The following is a 16,185-nucleotide window of genomic DNA, read 5'->3' on the forward strand; positions in this document are numbered from 1 at the left end:
GCCGGCCGCTCATTATTCCATCTCGTATTCCCTGCTTCCCCCACCCACCGACGCCTATGATTGGTTGCAGTCAGACACGCTCCCACGGTGAGTGACAGCTCTCACTGCAACCAATCACAACCGCCTGTGGGCGGGTCTATATCGTTCAGTACAATAAATAAATAAATAATTTAAAAAAGCCGGCGTGTGGTCCCCCCCAATTTTGATACCAGCCAAAGTAAAGCCACACGGCTGAAGGCTGGTATTCTCATGATGGGGAGCCCCACATTATGAGGAGCCCCCCAGCCTAAAAATATCAGCCAGCATCCATTAGATGCGACGGTCCCGCGACTCTACTCGGCTCATCCCAAATTGCCCAGGTGCGGTGGCAATTGGGGTATTAAGGAGTTAATGGCAGCCCATAGCTACCATTAAGTCCTAGGTTAATCATGGCAGGCGCCTATGAGACACCCCCAATGATTAACCTGTAAGTGAAAGTAACTAAACACATACACCCGAAAAAATACTTTATTTAGAATAAAAGACAAAAAAAACACCCTTGTTCACCACTTTATTAATCCCCAAATACCATCCAGCTCTGCTACATGAAGCTGACAGGAGCAGCCGTAGAACACCGCCGCTCTCTGTCAGCTACACACAGCAACTGAAGTGAGTTGCGCTGTCAGCGGGGCGTCACTGAGGTAGTGCCTGCGTGTAGTGCCTGCGTGTGTGGTGATGATGATGGGTGCGGTAGTGCCGGTGTGTGCGGTGATGATGGGGGTGGTGGTGGCGGGGTGTGTGCGGTGATGATGGGGGCGGTAGTGCCGGGGTGTGTGTGGTGATGATGGGTGCGGTAGTGCCGGTGTGTGCGGTGATGATGGGGGCGGTAGTGCCTGGGTGTGTGCGGTGATGATGGGGCGTTAGTGCCTGCATGTGTGGGGGGATGATGGATGCGGTAGTGCCGGTGTGTGCTGTGATGATGGGGGCGGTAGTGCCGGGGTGTGTGCGGTAGTGCCTGTGTGTGCAGTGATGATGGGGGCGGTAGTGTCGGGGTGTGTGCGGTGATGATGGGGGCAGTAGTGTCAGGGTGTGTGCAGTGATGATGGGGGGGGGGTAGTGCTGGTATGTGTGCGGTGATAATGGGGGCGGTAGTGTCAGGGTGTGTGCGGTGATGATGGGTGCAGTAGTGCCTGCGTGTGCGGTGATGATGGGGGCGGTAGTGCCGGGGTGTGTGCAGTGATGATTGGGGCGGTAGTGCCGGGGTGTGTGCGGTGATGATAGGTGCTGTAGTGCCTGCGTGTGAAACTAGCCTTAAGGTTACTTTACATGCTGCGACATCGCTAGTGATCTCGTTAGCGATGTGACACGCCAGATCGCAGATGCGATCTGCCGAGATCGCACATGTGACCGGCGCTATAAAACACAACCTATGCTCGGCAGATCGCATCTGCGATCTGGCGTGTCACATCGCTAACGAGATCGTTAGCGATGTCGCAGCGTGTAAAGCACCCTTTAGACAAATACTGATTTCTACAAGAAAAATATTGCAGATATGTGGGCGCTAGCCTAGGCCTCCACAATGGTCAAGATGAGGGGCTTGAATACAGAGTAGAAAATTGCGCCAAATGTATTAGCAGGGCCGGATTATAGGCGGGGCAGGCGGGGCTCCAGCCCCGGGGCCATACTTGCCACTAGGCACCTGTCAGCATTTTTTTTTTCTTCTTCACACTCAGGACACTGATTGACCCCGGAAGTACCAGCGCTTGCACTTCTGGGGTCAGAGGTGTGCCAATGAGCTTCCTGCTATGTGCTGCGGCCATCATGCGTTTACCCAGCGAGGGGCAGGGGGGGCAGCTGCCCCCCCCATAGAAGCAGGGGCACGGTGTAGTGGGCCGCTGTATCTGCTGTCACCGCTGCGCTCCTCCGCAGTGTGTGCATGCCTGACACACTAGCTGCAGCAGGAGGCAGCGCGCTGTGCTGTGCCGGCTCTGCTGTGTGCTGCTGTGTGCCCGGCATGTACACACTGCGGAGGAGCACAGCAGAGCCGGTGCCGCAGCTTCCTCCTTCCTATTCAAATGTATTTGCGTCTTTCAGACGTAAATGTGTCGCCCAGGGACAAGGGGTACTCAGATCCGGGCCACGGAGTCACTTCCGTGGGTATCACGGTGGCGTGACCCGGTCTGTGATCCCAGGCTCCACAGTAAGAAGGGGATTAGGTAAGGGAGATTGTCCGTGACGCCACCCGTGGTGTGCGGTGAGGTAACAGAGCACCGCCGCTGCCGGTTAACGGATCCCGGGGATGGTGGTGGGCAGCAAGGTGGTGATTTCCCTCCACGGGTAGGGTGTTGGTGTCCCGGGACCCCGGTGAGGTGGTGCAGGGAGGAGATGGAGACGGTCTGAGAGCTGTGCGTCCGGATGGACCGGGGAAGGTTGTTACTCACAGTTCGCTTTGCAAGGAAATTCACACAGAGTCAGGAATTAACCAGAAACTGCCGGAGTCCGCAGCCTTCGGTATGGAGGGTGTTAGTGTCCCACACACGGTGCAGCAGCCCCTGTTCTTTCCCTGCAGCCAGGTGCCTCTTTCTCCACTCTTTCTCTTTCTTTCTCCTCAGCCAGGAACGGGGAGTCCACTCCCCTGCAGTGATCCGGGTCACCCTTGGTACCGGCGGGCCGCTACCCTGCCCCGGCTACCTCTGGCCCCTTCCTCACTAACAGCCTGTCCCAGCCCTTTTGCAGCACGCTTCTGTAGCAGCCCGGGAGCTACAACTCCGGACTCCTCTCCTGTCTCTCTCCCCACACACTCTGCTCCAGCCCCTCCCCTCCTGCTCTGTTTTGCTCTCACACTGGGGGGAGGTGGTTTGTCCTGCTGCACTGGTGTGGGATCAGGTTACCAAGGAGGATTAACTCTTTCTGTGACAACCTGGCTTTGCCAGGGCGTCACATAAATACATTTGAACAGCGCGCCGGGACTGTGCCCCGCCCCCGACGTGCAGCAATGTGATGAGATCAGCACCTTGCTGACTTCATCACAGTGCTGCGGGCACCACACAGGGGACATCAGGCAGCGGTAAGTGCTCCACGGAGGAGCCGAAGAGACAGGTGTAATGAATGGGGATGAGTGGGGAGGGGCTGAGGACACATAATGGGGAACATTTGGGAAGGAACACAGCTTTGTGACAGGCAGAGGGGGAGTACTGTATTCCGAGGGGGGGGGAGGCAGGAGTGTGTAGGGATGGGGCAGTGTAATTTGTGTGTGTAGGGGGTGATGAGGGCTGCATTGTATTGTGTGGGGGGGAGGGGTAATAGGGGGTGCATTGTATTGAGTGTGGGGAGGGGGTAATGGGGGGGTGCATTGTGTGTGTGTGTGTAGGGGGTGATGGGGGGTGCAGTGTGTGTGTGTGTCTGTAGGGGTGATGGGGGGTGCATTGTGTGTGTGTGTGTGTGTAGAGGGTGATGGGGGTGTGTATTGTGTGTAGGGGTGATGGGGGGTGCATTGTATTGTGTATGTGTAGGGGGTGATGTGGGTTGCAGTGTGTGTGTGTGTGTGTGCGTAGGGGGTGATGGGGGGTGCAGTGTGTGTGTAGGTGGTGCATTGTATTGTGTGTGTGTGTGTAGGGTGTGATGGGGGTGCATTTTGTGCGCGTGTGTGTGAGTGTGCGTAGGGGGTGATGGGGGGTGCATTGTATTGTGTGTGTGTGTGATGGGTGGGTGCATTGTGTATATGTGTGTGTGTGTGTGTGTGTGTGTGTGTGTAGGGAGTAATGGGGGGTGCATTGTATTTGTGTGTGTGTAGGGGGTGATGGCAGGGGTGCATCTTGTGAGTGTGTGTAGGGGGTGCATTGTGTGTGTGTGTGTGTGTGTGTGTAGTAATGGGGGGTGCATTGTATTTGTGTATGGAGTAATGGGGGGTGCATTATATTTGTGCGTGTGTAGGGGGTGAAGTGGGTTGCAGTGTGTGTGTGTGTGTGTGTGTGTGTAGGGAATGATGGGTGGGTGTAGGGGGTGATGGGGGGTGCAGTGTGTGTGTGTGTGTATGTGTCTGTGTGTGTGTGTGTGTGTGTCTGTGTGTGTGTGTAGGGGGTGCATTGTATTGTGTGTAGGGGTGATGGGGGGGTGCATTGTATTGTGTGTGTGTGTGTGTGTGTGTAGGGGTGATGGGGGGTGCAGTGTGTGTGTGTGTGTGATGGGTGGGTGCATTGCGTATGTGTGTGTGTAGGGAGTAATGGGGGGTGCATTGTATTTGTGTGTGTGTAGAGGGTGATGGCGGGGTGCATTTTGTGAGTGTGTGTAGGGGGTGATGGGGGGTGCATTGTGTGTGTGTGTGTGTAGGGAGTAATGGGGGGTGCATTATATTTGTGCGTGTGTGTGTCAGAGCTGTGTGTGTAAGCAGTACTGTGTATGTGTATATATGAATTGAATTAGAGCAGTCTGTGCGGCCCCCCAGAACTATATGGGTCCCCCTGAGCGCTATGTCACCCATCCCAGTAATAAGTACACCACCAGAGCTGTTTGCCACTCCAGTAACGTCTATGCCCCCTGCCCCTCCTGTGATGTATATATTGTAGCCCCCAGCCCCTCCTGTGATGTATATACAGCAGTGCTGTCAGTGTGTAGTCATGTCTGTTAGTGACAGCCATCGTGAAACACAGCCACATGTCCTGAAGGAGCTGGACGGAAACAAGCGGGAGAGGTGAGTGAAGCTGCTGGCGACTTCCCCATATTAATACCTGTAAGGGCTCATGTGCACGTAACTCCTGTTTTTTCTGCAGCGATTTGACAGCACATGTGCGCGTCAAATTGCTGCAGAAACACTGCATGATGGATGCAGTTTTTCTGAACAAAAAAAGCCGATTTCATGCGCTCTGGCCGCTGCCTCCACCATAGACAGAGTGGGAGCTGCATCCATAGAGCACTGAATAAATGACATGCTCATTTTATGAACGCACAAATTTGGGTCAAAATTTTAGCACCCAAATCGCTGCGTTCATAAAAGCAATGTGCGCACGTCTCATGCACAATATTCAAAGATTGTGCAGGGGACGCAGGACGCATGCATTTACACTGCAGTGCTATACGCAGCGTAAATGCATGCAATTACGCAACGTGCGCACGAGCCCTAATGCGTCTGTGTCTGCATGTATGTCAGTGTATATGACTGTGCATATATTTGTCTGTCTATATGTATTTTTCTGAATTTGTCTTTAAGTATGTATATGTACGTATGCCTGTATGTGTATGTGCGTGTCTGTGTGTGGATGGGGTCCACTGAGACTCTTTCACCCGGAGGCCAGAAAAACCTGGAGCCAGCCCTGGCTGCCTTAACATTGGGATCAATAAAAAAATATGTGAGTAATGTGTATATGTGACTGCTGTGAGTGATCCTGGACTGTGTCTGTATTGTACTGTGTGTATAAGTGATGGCTGTGAGTGATCCTGGACTGTGTCTGTATTGTACTGTGTGTGTATGTGACGGCTGTGAGTGATCCTGGACTGTGTCTGTATTGTACTGTGTGTATATGTGACGGCTGTGAGTGATCCTGGACTGTGTCTGTATTGTACTGTGTGTGTAAGTGATGGCTGTGAGTGATCCTGGACTGTATCTGTATTGTAGTACTGTAAATCTGAATGTGGCAGAACAGGATAAGATAAATGTTCATTGTATTTATATCTAAATGCGACAGTTTGCGCTCTACTGTTATGGCTAAAAATGTTAACGTTATGGGGCCCCCACCAGATTTTCTGCCCAGGGGCCCCACCAACCTTAATCTGGCCCTGTGTATTAGTATCATACACAGCGGCAGTGTTTGTTCTCCTGTTATTCCCTCCACTCCCCTTACTCTGGCGGTTCTCCATATTTTACCTTATTTTTCTATTGCGGTATGATTCTCCAGGTCAGTACGATTACGGAGATACCAAACTTCATTGTTTTTGTTTAACTTAAGCTGTGAAATATAAATTCAGACATTTGTACCTTGCTTCCTTCTTGTATTGACATTCTCCGGAGCCGTATGGTTTCCCGCTTTGGGAGTCGGCGCTGTGTGAGGGCCGATACGTTTGTGGATATCATTTTGGGATAGATACAATGTTTTGATCTCCTGTTAGTCAATTTTTTTTTCTTATTGCAACAGCCAAAAAAACGCAATTCTGGTGTTTTCTTTTTTTTTTCTCATTACACCGTTTACTTTTGCGTATTAATATATTTAACCCCTTCAGCCCCCGGGCACTTTCCGTTTTTGCATTTTTGTTTTTTGCTCCCCTTCTTCCGAGAGCCGTAACTTTTTTATTTTTCCATCAATCTTGCTATATGAGGGCTTGTTTTTTGCGGGACGAGTTGTACTTTTAAAAGAAACCATAAGTTTTACCATATTGTGTACTGGAAAACGGCAAAAAAATTCCAAGTGCGGAAAAATTGCAAAAAAAGTGTGATCGTACAATAGTTTTTGGGATATTTTATTCACTGTGTTCACTATATGGTAAAACTGAGGTATCTATGTGATGCCTCAGGTCGGTGCAAGTTTGTAGACACCAAACATGTATAGGTTTACTTGTATCTAAGGGGTTAAAAAAAATTCACAAGCTTGTCCAAAAAACGTGGTGCACGTTTTGCGCCATTTTCCAAAACCCGTAGCGTTCTCATTTTTCAGGATCTGAGGCTCAGTGATGGCTTATTTTTTGCGTCTCGGCCTGATGTTTTTAACGGTACCATTTTTGCGCATATGCTACGTTTTGATCGCATGTTATTGCATTTTGCGCAAAATTTGCGGCGACCAAAAAACGTAATTTTGGCGTTTGGAATTTTTTTGCCGCTACGCCGTTTACTGATCAGATTCATTGATTTTATATTTTGATAGATTGGGCATTTCTGAACGTGGCGATACCAAATATGTGTGTATTTTTTATTTTTTTAACCCTTTAATTTTCAATGGGGTGAAAGGGGGGTGATTTGAACTTTTAGGTTTTTTTATTTTTTTTAAATTTTTTAAAACTTTTTTTTTTCACTTTTTTTTTTTTTTTATTTTACTAGTCCCCCTAGGGGGCTATAGTGCAGAGCGATCGGAATGCTGATCGCTATCTGCAGATCTCAGCTACAGAGCTGAGAACTGCAGATTTGCTGCTTCACTTTCAATGTCGGCTGTATTCCGGCATTGAGAGGAAGTGAGTCATGTTAGCTACAGGCGTCATCACATGACCCTGTGCTACCATGGCAACCGCCGAAAGTCACGTGATCATGTCACGTGACTTCTGGTGGGGGCGGGGTAAGTCACTGTCATGGCGGCGCCCATATACATATTGCTGCCAAGATTTTGGCAGCGAAATGTAAGGGGTTAATGGCCGCGGGTGGAAGCGATTCCACCCGTGGCTAGCAGGAACACATGTCAGCTGTTGATAACAGCTGATATGTGCGCCGATCGCCGCCTGCCGGCGGCAGGGGGCGGGGCTTACCGGCACATGATCCATGATGTACCCAGTACGTCATGGGTCATTAAGGGGTTAATATTTTTTAGATCATAATTTTACGAACTCAGCGATACTAAATATCTTGTTTTCTTACATTTATTAATTGTTAATGTGGTAAAAAAGGCTGATTTTAACTTTTTATTTTTTTCATATTTACATTTTTTTTCAGTTTATTTCTTTAGAAGCGGAGGGGCGGAGCTGAGCGGGACGTAAACATCCCGCCCACCTCCTTCCTTGCGCATTGTGGGCCGGGAGCCGCAGGACGTAGGTAAGATCTTGTCAGGGCCAGGCGGTCGGGCAGACCCAGGAGGTGGATCCACTGGGCCGAACTCTAAGATGGTGGTAAGGAGTCCGGTAGCTGAAGCACTATGGGCAGTAGAACAGTCCGTGCCAGTGAGTGTAACGAAGGAGTCCCTGGGACCGCGGAGTCACAGATGGTAGTCCGGGTGACGTAGCTCAGGTTCGGAAGCCGAGGTGATGTCAGGCGGGGTCCGGAACCTTTGGAGCGAGATGACGGGTCACCGCAGGGATCCGAGATGGTACGGACTGTCAGATGGCAGACGGACAGCGTGCGGGGTTCGGGATTCAGCAGGACCGGATGGCGAGGCAGGATCAGCTCTAGAAGAGAGATACGTGAGTATGGCAAGACGACACAAGGAGACCTGACTCCTAGCTTGGAAAACACGAAGATCAGGCCCCGCCCTCTTGGACAATACACCCCTATATACCCTGTACCTGTTCAGCCTCATTTCCTGTTAATGGACGCTGGCCCTTTAAGAAAGGGTCAGTGACCGCGCGCGCGCCCTAATGCGCATGCGCGCAGCCCGGGTGCCAGAAGCCAGGGAAGGAGGCTGAGAAGAGGACGCAGGGGAGCCGGCCAGGGCCTGGGAGGCCGTCGGGCGCCGCGATCGGAGACCAGGGGGCCTGGGAAGGACGGGCACCGGAGCCAAGGACCCGGGGAGCGTGGCAGGTGAGCCGGGGAGCGGGGCTGAGGACCCGGGGAGCGGAGCGGAGGACCCGGGGAGGGGAGCCAAGGACCCGGGGAGCGTGACAGTACCCCCCCCCCCACGCCCCCCTCCCCGCAACCGGGACATGAAGGCACGGATCAGAGGAGTGCCCACGTTCTCCCTGGGCTCCCAGGACCTATCCTCAGGACCATACCCCTCCCAGTCCACCAGGAAGAACTGTCGACCTCGTACGGTCTTCATGGCCACGATATCCCTTACCGCATAGATGTCGTCATCGGCAATAGGTGGAGGAGCCGGACTAGCAGCAGCGGAGAAGGGACCAAGGACAACCGGCTTGAGCAGGGAGACGTGGAATGAGTTGGGTATCCTCATCGTGGCCGGGAGCTGTAGCTTGTAGGAGACCTCATTGATCTTGGCGAGGACCTTAAACGGCCCGATGTAGCGAGGACCCAGCTTGTAGGAAGGTATCTTCAATCGGATGTACTGGGAAGCAAGCCAGACCAGGTCACCAGGAGAGAAACACGGAGGGTCCAGACGCCTCTTGTCAGCGTGTTTCTTCATCCGCTGGGAAGCGCGTCCAAGGGACGCCTTGACAGAGTCCCAAATGGTAGCGAAGTCACGGGCTACAGTATCAGCCGCAGGGACATCCGAAGAAGGGGATATAGGCAATGGAACGGAGGGCTGAAGTCCGTAAACGACATGGAAGGGAGATTTGGAGGACGACTCACTGATGTGGTGGTTATGTGAGAATTCAGCCCAAGGCAGAAGCGTGGACCAGTCGTCGTGATGGGTGTTGACATAGTGACGTAAGAAGGATGTCAAGATTTGATTGACCCTCTCCACTTGGCCATTAGACTGAGGATGGTATGCGGAAGAAAAGTCCAGAGTTACTCCCAGGTGTTTGCAGAGCGCCCTCCAGAAGCGGGAGGTGAACTGAGTTCCTCTGTCGGACACGATGTGGGATGGAAAGCCATGCAAGCGGAAGATGTGATGGATATAGACTTCCGCGAGTTCCTGAGCAGAGGGCAGTCCAGCCATGGGGATGAAGTGGGCCATTTTGGAGAACCGGTCCACCACGACCCATATGACTGTGTGTCCAGAGGATAATGGCAAGTCCGTAATAAAGTCCATCGCAATGTGTTGCCAGGGAACTGAGGGTATAGGCAGAGGCAGAAGACGGCCATAGGGCAGGTGTTTGGGCGTCTTGTTTCTGGCACAAGAGGAGCAGGCAGAGACAAAAGCAGCGACGTCCTTGCGAAGGGATGGCCACCAGTAATGGCGTGCAATCGCACCCCATGTTCTCTTCTGGCCTGCATGACCGGCTGTTTTTGAGGCATGACCCCAGTGTAACACTTTTTGCCTGTCAGTCTCAGAGACATAGGTCTTTCCGGGCGGTATCTGGGCCAGGGTGACAGGGGCCACCGAAATGATCTTGCTAGGAGAGATGATGGGTTGGGTAGTCTCTTCCTCCTGTTCCATGGGCATGAAAGACCTAGACAAAGCATCAGCGCGTACGTTCTTGTCCACGGGTCGGAAATGGAGCTGGAAGTCAAACCTGGCAAAGAATAGGGACCACCTGGCTTGCCGTGGGTTCAGTCGCTGAGCGGACCGCAGGTATTCCAGGTTCTTGTGGTCCGTGTAGATAATCACGGGGTACACTGCTCCTTCCAGGAGGTAGCGCCACTCCTCCAGAGCCAGTTTGACCGCCAATAGTTCTCGGTCACCGATGGTGTAATTGCGTTCAGGTGCTGAGAAGCTCTTGGAGAAGAAACCGCACGTCACCATCTTGCCGGAGGAGGACTTCTGCATGAGCACTGCTCCGGCTCCCGAGGAGGAGGCATCCACCTCCAAGGTGAACTGGCGGTTTAACTCCGGACGGTGGAATACAGGCGCGGAGGCAAATGCTCGCTTCAGTGAGCAAAACGCGGCGTCGGCCGCAGGTGACCAGTCCTTTGGATTAGCCTCCTTTTTGGTCAAAGCGGAGAGAGGAGCAGTCAGGGCAGAGAAGTGAGGGATAAACTGGCGGTAGTAGTTGGCGAATCCCAGGAACCGTTGGATTGCCTTCAGTCCAGAAGGGGGAGGCCAGTTGAGTATGGAGGAGACCTTCGTTGGATCCATCTGCAGTCCAGTGCCCGAGATGATGTATCCCAGGAAAGGGAGAGAAGACTGCTCAAAGACACACTTCTCATATTTGGCGTAGAGACGATTCTCTCTCAGTCTTTGTAGAACCAGCTGTACGTTCTCTCTGTGGGTCTGGAGGTCCGGAGAGTAGATAAGGATGTCATCCAGATAAACTACTACACAGATGTAGAGAAGGTCCCGGAATATGTCGTTCACCAATTCTTGGAAGACTGCTGGTGCGTTACACAAGCCGAAGGGCATCACGCAGTATTCATAGTGCCCATCGCGAGTATTAAACGCGGTCTTCCATTCGTCCCCGGAGCGGATACGAACTAGGTTGTATGCACCCCGCAGATCCAGCTTGGTGAACACACGGGCTCCTCTGAGCCGGTCGAACAATTCGGGGATGAGCGGCAGAGGGTACTTGTTTTTGACGGTGATCTGATTCAGACCCCGGTAGTCGATGCATGGGCGTAGGTCACCCTCTTTCTTCTTAACGAAGAAGAAGCCCGCTCCCGCAGGAGAGGAGGATCTCCGGATGAATCCCTTTGCCAGGCTCTCTGTGATGTAGGTAGACATGGCCCTGGTTTCGGCGGGAGACAACGGATATATCCGTCCTCGAGGTGGTGTTGTTCCTGGGAGCAGGTCGATGGCACAATCGTAGGGACGGTGTGGCGGAAGTACCTCAGACTCCTTCTTGTCAAAAACGTCTGCGAAGGACCAATAGGCCGAGGGCAGTTCCGGTAGGTTCTCTGGAACCGGAGGTCGTCGGATGGGTTGTATGGATTTCAGACACTTCTCATGACAAGCAGGGCCCCATCGGGTGATTTCGCCAGTACCCCAGCTGACTGATGGTTCGTGTGTCCGCAACCAGGGAAGTCCCAGCAGGATTTGATGGGACATGTGTGGTAGGACGTAGAGAGCGATGTTCTCGGTGTGCAGGGCACCGATACGCAGTTCGACCGGTCTGGTGACCCAGGAGATGGTATCAGAGAGGGGTCTCCCATCCACAGAGGCAATCACTAGGGGCTTCTCGAGTAGAGTAACAGGCAGCTGGTACTTGTCCACAGTGGCCTGCTGGATGAAATTGCCTGCTGCTCCAGAATCGAGGTATGCCTCAGCCGTGAAGCGCGTCTCTCCCGTAGACACTTGCACAGTCCACATAACCGGATCTGAGAGAGTCCCAGCACCTAGGGTGGCCTCTCCTACCAACCCTAGGCTTTGGAGTTTCCCGGCCTTTCTGGACAGGAGCGTAGGAGGTGTGTTCCCTCTCCGCAGTAAAAGCAGAGGCCCTTGGCGAGCCGCTCTGCTCGACGTTGTTCAGACTGTCGTACTCGGTCGATCTGCATGGGCTCGTGGACGGGAATCCCAGCTGTTGATGACTGAGGTACGGAGGGCTTCTGTGGAGGAGAAGAATGCCGTACCGGACGTCTCTCACGAGACAGCTCTTTGGAGCGCTCCTGAAAACGAATGTCCACTCGAGTTGCTAGGGCAATCAGGGCATCTAGGGTGGAGGGCACGTCACGACCCGCCAACTCATCTTTGATGCGACTCGAGAGTCCCTCCCAGAAGGCGGCTGTTAGGGCCTCATTATTCCACCCGAGTTCTGAAGCCAAAGTGCGGAAACGGATGGCGTATTGGCCCACCGTCAGTGTTCCTTGACGTAATCGGAGAAGAGATGAAGCAGACGCAGAGGCGCGTCCCGGCTCGTCAAAGGTGCTGCGAAAGGCCTGCAGGAACTCTTGAAGATCCTTGGTCATAGGATCCTCCTTCTCCCACAACGGGTTCATCCACGCCAGTGCCTCGCCCTCCAGGTGAGACATGATGAAGGCGACCTTGGCTTGGTCGGAGGCAAACAGATGTGGCAACTGCGTGAAATGGAGGGAGCATTGGTTTATAAACCCCCTGCAGGTCTTGGGATCTCCGGCGTACCGGGGTGGTGAGGCCAAACGCAGTCGGGAAGCATCCGAAGAGGCAGCCACGGGAGCGGGGGACGTGGCTTGACTAGTGGCGGCTTTGGATGTTGAAGACGTGACTGCCGCTTGTAGCGTGGTCAGGCGAGTGTCCACGGACGTCATAAAGTTCAGCATGCGGGTCTGGACTTCACGCTGGCGTTGGAGTTCCTCTTGCAAGGCCGCTAGTGCTGCAGCGGGATCCATGGCCTGATCTTACTGTCAGGGCCAGGCGGTCGGGCAGACCCAGGAGGTGGATCCACTGGGCCGAACTCTAAGATGGTGGTAAGGAGTCCGGTAGCTGAAGCACTATGGGCAGTAGAACAGTCCGTGCCAGTGAGTGTAACGAAGGAGTCCCTGGGACCGCGGAGTCACAGATGGTAGTCCGGGTGACGTAGCTCAGGTTCGGAAGCCGAGGTGATGTCAGGCGGGGTCCGGAACCTTTGGAGCGAGATGACGGGTCACCGCAGGGATCCGAGATGGTACGGACTGTCAGATGGCAGACGGACAGCGTGCGGGGTTCGGGATTCAGCAGGACCGGATGGCGAGGCAGGATCAGCTCTAGAAGAGAGATACGTGAGTATGGCAAGACGACACAAGGAGACCTGACTCCTAGCTTGGAAAACACGAAGATCAGGCCCCGCCCTCTTGGACAATACACCCCTATATACCCTGTACCTGTTCAGCCTCATTTCCTGTTAATGGACGCTGGCCCTTTAAGAAAGGGTCAGTGACCGCGCGCGCGCCCTAATGCGCATGCGCGCAGCCCGGGTGCCAGAAGCCAGGGAAGGAGGCTGAGAAGAGGACGCAGGGGAGCCGGCCAGGGCCTGGGAGGCCGTCGGGCGCCGCGATCGGAGACCAGGGGGCCTGGGAAGGACGGGCACCGGAGCCAAGGACCCGGGGAGCGTGGCAGGTGAGCCGGGGAGCGGGGCTGAGGACCCGGGGAGCGGAGCGGAGGACCCGGGGAGGGGAGCCAAGGACCCGGGGAGCGTGACAGATCTGTTCATCGTTCCCGGGGTGTCACACACTGCGATGTGTGCTACCCCAGGTACGATGAACAATCTGACGTGCAATTCTAGAGAAAGATACGATGTGTATGCGATGAACGTTTTAACGTTCAATCGCAATCGCACGTACCTGTCACACACTGTAATGTACCTTACAATGCCGGATGTGCGTCACTTACGACGTGACCCCGCCGACACATTGTAAGATACATTGCAGCGTGTAAAGCAGGCTTTAAACCTGTGAATTGCTTGTGTTGCTGTATACAGTGTGTCCACCCATATCCTGTCTACCGCCATTAACTTGAGAACGGCGGCAGCTATAGGCATAGAAGTGGTGTCTAGGTATAGTAAAGTAGCCATGCGCTACGCAATGAAACCACATATAGCGACACCTGGTGAAAAACAACGGAGTTAGCATTTTTATCTCGAAAACGGAACGAGAAAATAATTGAATTTCAAAATTGTAGGACATCATCAATTCAATACGAATCGACACCTTGCATACAGAAATGCTATGATTAGAACGTGTAAAACTCACAAGGCTGCGGATGTGAAGCGATACCTCATGGAGACCTTACTACAAGTCATTGGGTATGGTGGTTGCGTGGAGTGGACTTCTTTCTGTGAGGTCACATCAAACAGCAGGTGTATGTGACCCCTCCACCAACATTGCAGGACCTATGACGACGTATCACAGATGCTTGTGCAAACGTGTCACCTACCATATTGCACAATGTGCAGCGAGATACAGTATGCTGTCCAGAGTCCACATGTGCATTGCAGCTGACGGTGGCCACTTTGAGCATCAAAGTTAAATGAGCACCATATGTGTGACCAGCATTCAATGTTTTGGGGGGTCATGGGTTTCATATCATAGCATTTCTGTATGCAAGGTGTCGATTCGTATTGAATTGATGATGCCCTACAACTTTGTCCTGTATTCAGTTTTTTTCTCTCTCTCATTCCGTTCGTATTTTTTTTCGTTTTTTAAAAAATGCTAACTCCGTTGTTTTCCACCAGGTGGTGCTATTTGTGGTTTTGTTGCGTAGCGCATGGCTACTTTACTATACCTAGACACCACTTCTATGCCTATAGCTGCCGCCGTTCTCAAGTTAATGGCGGTGGACAGGATATGGGTGGACACACTGTATAGCAGAAATCACAGTCTCCATGAATGGCCGATGACAGGCACAAGGGTCTTCAACAGATCCCTGGCTGTATTGGAAACCCGTCAGCATCCTGCGATCGCATCGTGGGTATGCCGATGAGGTATTAGAACAGTGTGCAGGCGCACTGTAAATGCCATTGTCACAGGTTAACAGTTGCATGTAGAGCTGCACCCCACCCCCATCTGTTAGAATAATAATAATAATAATTTTATTCATTTATATAGCGCTATTAATTCCATAGCACTTTACATACATTGGCAACACTGTCCCCATTGGGGCTCACAATCTAGAGTCCCTATCTGTATGTCTTTGGAATCAGATGATTGCTGAATATCAACACTGCCATCATCTGCTGGGAAAGAGGTGGGCTCGGCTTATGAGCCGGCATCAAAGTCAGTGAGTCGGCATATGATTTACATAGTACGATATGGAGTTTAAGTATCCAAGTGAAGATAATTTCCCATACAGCAGATCTTCTGCCATGTATTCTTTAGTGTATAATCTGCTGCATTTTACGTGACAGAGATTTACCTCCTGAATGTGGCCACAGACGCTGGGTATACCTAACCTTTGAGAAGAGGGGGAATTAATCAAGCGGGGATTTTTTTTTCAGTCCGTTTTACTTGAGGCTGCGTTGCCTTTATTTGCATTAAATTTATTAGTGGGACAATTTGACCCTAAAACATTTCTTTAAGCAATAAAGGTCATGGGACTGTTTACAAAAGACCTGAGGTTGCAGTGAATTATGGCTACAATGAATAGTATTCGGAGCTCAGTGCTGCTAGACAGCTGCAGCATCCACCTTTTTTTAACGGCTGCATATGCTGGTGGTCACTGAGGCTTTCACACATAATATTGAGCACAGATTGTAGCAACAATGTAATGAGCGGCAATATTGTACATATTGTCATTAGATCATGTACATAACATTGTGTCATGCAGACATATGACACACTGGACACAGCATTCAGTCATAGGAGGACATTTGCAATTATAACATCCAGATACATTGTTACATTTCTATTCTGTGTGTCATACATAGACTAATTACATTCAGTATGTTTCTACCACTGCAGGAGGATAGTAAATCTACACAACACCCATAAGTCTGTATTATTGTTACTCTACATTTATTATAGTTGATAAATATAACCTGTTATCAATGATTTTCACTAACAAGTTAATGTAATGTATTTTTATTCATTGTTCTTTCACTGTAGGAAATTATTAAGTATACTTCTAAGATTAAAGGGATTTCCTATAATTGTCTGCTCAGGGCAGATCAAAGTGCGCCTGCTCAGGACCCCAATGTCGGCTTGTGTGCATGACGCAGGACGCATCATCCACACTCCCATCCGACCCATCTGCTGCGCACCGATCGTTTAGATAAGTATTATAAAGTGTTTTTTACATTCTACACAGCGGCCTGGGCTCTTATATACAACATAGAATGCAAAAGAACACGGTCTTGAAAGCGCTAAGGAGGCCACGGTGATATAATAGTTTTGTAGATTTATTAGATGTTTACAGC

Source organism: Anomaloglossus baeobatrachus, chromosome 5, assembly GCF_048569485.1.
Source record: "Anomaloglossus baeobatrachus isolate aAnoBae1 chromosome 5, aAnoBae1.hap1, whole genome shotgun sequence".
NCBI lineage: Eukaryota > Metazoa > Chordata > Amphibia > Anura > Aromobatidae > Anomaloglossus > Anomaloglossus baeobatrachus.